The sequence below is a fragment of the Penaeus monodon genome, chromosome 14 (genome assembly GCF_015228065.2).
Source record: "Penaeus monodon isolate SGIC_2016 chromosome 14, NSTDA_Pmon_1, whole genome shotgun sequence".
Classification (NCBI taxonomy): domain Eukaryota; kingdom Metazoa; phylum Arthropoda; class Malacostraca; order Decapoda; family Penaeidae; genus Penaeus; species Penaeus monodon.
The window spans coordinates 11,146,128-11,148,627 of NC_051399.1; the positions used below are offsets into that span (position 1 = coordinate 11,146,128).

The window sequence follows — 2,500 nt, forward strand, 5'->3', positions numbered from 1 at the left end:
TACATAGGCACACTCACCTGTCCAGAGCGTCGAATTGCTGATGTGACAGGAAGCCCCCATAGCCTTTGTACTTCTTGGGATGAGAGGGGAAAGGAAGGAGTAATTGGGCCACTAGGAACAACAAGTTTTGTGAACTCTGTTGAGAAAGTGACCCATGCTATGGCACAAGAATCACATTTAGACTAGGGGCTGAGGATCTTTTGGGACAACAGGAAAAAAGGAATACCCAGAGGAAAAGGGAAGATCAGTTGAGGATCAGTGTGTCCTGAAACTGTGATTGAGAGGGAATCATGGTTAATGGACGTCATGAACTGCCCATCCCTTTTAAGGAAGTTGACTCCATCCTGAAAGCACATCTTAAAAGGGACAAAGTCCTGAAAAGGCAATATGCAGAAATGGACGAGTTGTTCTGGGAAGGGTACAGTGAGCAGGTGAAGGGGCGAAGGGCCGCTAAGAAAGACGGCACCACTCAGTATTCGACCCCCCCCCCCTCAACTGAAAAATATGCATAGTGTTCAATTCTGCAGTTCCCTTTGAAGTTACTTCCTTGGACAAACACGTCATGAAAGGTCGGACTTGATAAATGGTTTGCTAAGTATCGTATAAAGCTGGTTTGTTTATCACATGGATGTGTACACAAGGGAAATGACAGATTCAAACCATATGTAAAAACCTTTCATCAATCAGAGGGATGTAAAGGATGGATGATGGCTGGTTACAGGCTCCTGTTTGTTGAGGCAGAAACTGCATTGGACAGTTGCCCCATTACTACAATCCTAGGTGATGTCATGAACCTGGAGGCTCTATCCTTGACCACGTTTTAAGAGTAAGTGCAGGAGATGGTATGCAATACATACGGGAGGTAATGTATCACTCAGCTGTACTGCCAAGCCTGGATCTCTGCACAGGTCCTGACAAATAGGTTTTGAGAAACTGAACACGTTAAGGCAGAGGCAATAAAACTATCAGGAAGGGGATTTTGTCTCCATTATCGAGCCACACTCACTATAGAGCCTGTGGAGGCTTACAAAGGGTAGAGGATTACAAATTAAATCAGGAGAGAACAGTCTGATAAGAAAGGCCTGAGTTTATATCAGACGCCTGTGAAGTTGTGCTTCTTTGAGGGATCACTGAAACAGAGGCCCTCACATTAACAAGATATCACCTGCTTAGTTAGAGCAAAGTATATCGCTTACTTTTCGTGAGGCTGAATAAAAGGGCTCTGTGTAGTAAACATATATATGACACAGCGGCAGAGGAGGGTTGATTAATAACGCCATAGTCAACCACATTACCCATACATCAACCATAAGACCTGACCTGTACAACTCATATTTGTGTGCTATGTTGTACCAAAAGACCCACCCCCATTCTGTGCTTATCTGTACGTTAGCGAGCCATGAGATAATGAGGTCGCGCTCTAGTTGATGTTTTGAATGTTTTCCTTGCTATTGAACGTTCTTGGAACACAAAGGTACTTCGAGATGAACTTCTGTGCTGTCAAGTTTTTTTGTAATCGGAAACTTTGGCAGTGTCATAGATTTTTGTGTGTTCTTTGCCAGTACTGCATTCTTAGGATATTTAATCGTATAACTACGAAACCATATAATTTGCCAATGCATTAAGTGTGTGTGTGTGTGTGTGTGTGTACTTAAAATTACAGGTTTGATCGCTACTGAATAAACCATACAGTAGTACGAATAATATGTTGTCCTGTCAGTCATTCCCAGTCTTACTTCCCTTTATAGGCATATATATATATATATATATATATATATATATATATATATATATATATATATATATATATATATATATATATAGATATATATAGTATATATATATATAATATATATATATATATATATATATATTATATATATATATATATATATATATATATATATATATATATACATATATATATAACACACAGGGGCCGCGGTGGCCGAATGGTTAGAGCGTCGGACTCAAGACTGTCACGACGGCAATCTGAGTTCGAGGGTTCGAGTCACCGACCGCCGCGTTGTTTCCCTTGGGCAAGGAACTTCACCTCGATTGCCTGCCTAGCCACTGGGTGGCTAAGCCAGCTCAAGTCAGTGCTGGTCCCAAGCCCGGATAAATAGAGAGAATGATTACCTAAAAGGTACCACCGGCACTCTCCGTGGAAAGGAACTGGGGACCCTACCACGTACTCACTCCAAGAGCATCACAACATGAAAACTACAATTAAGTATCATGCTGTGACCACGGCGGCTCAGACATGAACCTACCGTTAAAAGAAAGAATATAACACACACACACACACACACACACACACACACACACACACACACACACACACACACACACATATATATATATAAATATAAATATATATATATATATATATATATATATATATATATATATATATATATATATATATATATATATATACAAAACAATAGTAGCCTCAACAGCATAAGTAACTGAGTTATGCATACCACAGCTGTGCAAT

The 2,500-nt window shown here is 40.0% G+C and overlaps 1 protein-coding gene across 1 annotated transcript in view; it reads right to left on the reverse strand.

Annotated features, from left to right (window-relative positions):
• Positions 1–2,500, reverse strand: part of LOC119580574 — a 28,183-nt gene that overhangs the window by 10,688 nt on the left and 14,995 nt on the right. The window lies entirely within an intron of this gene.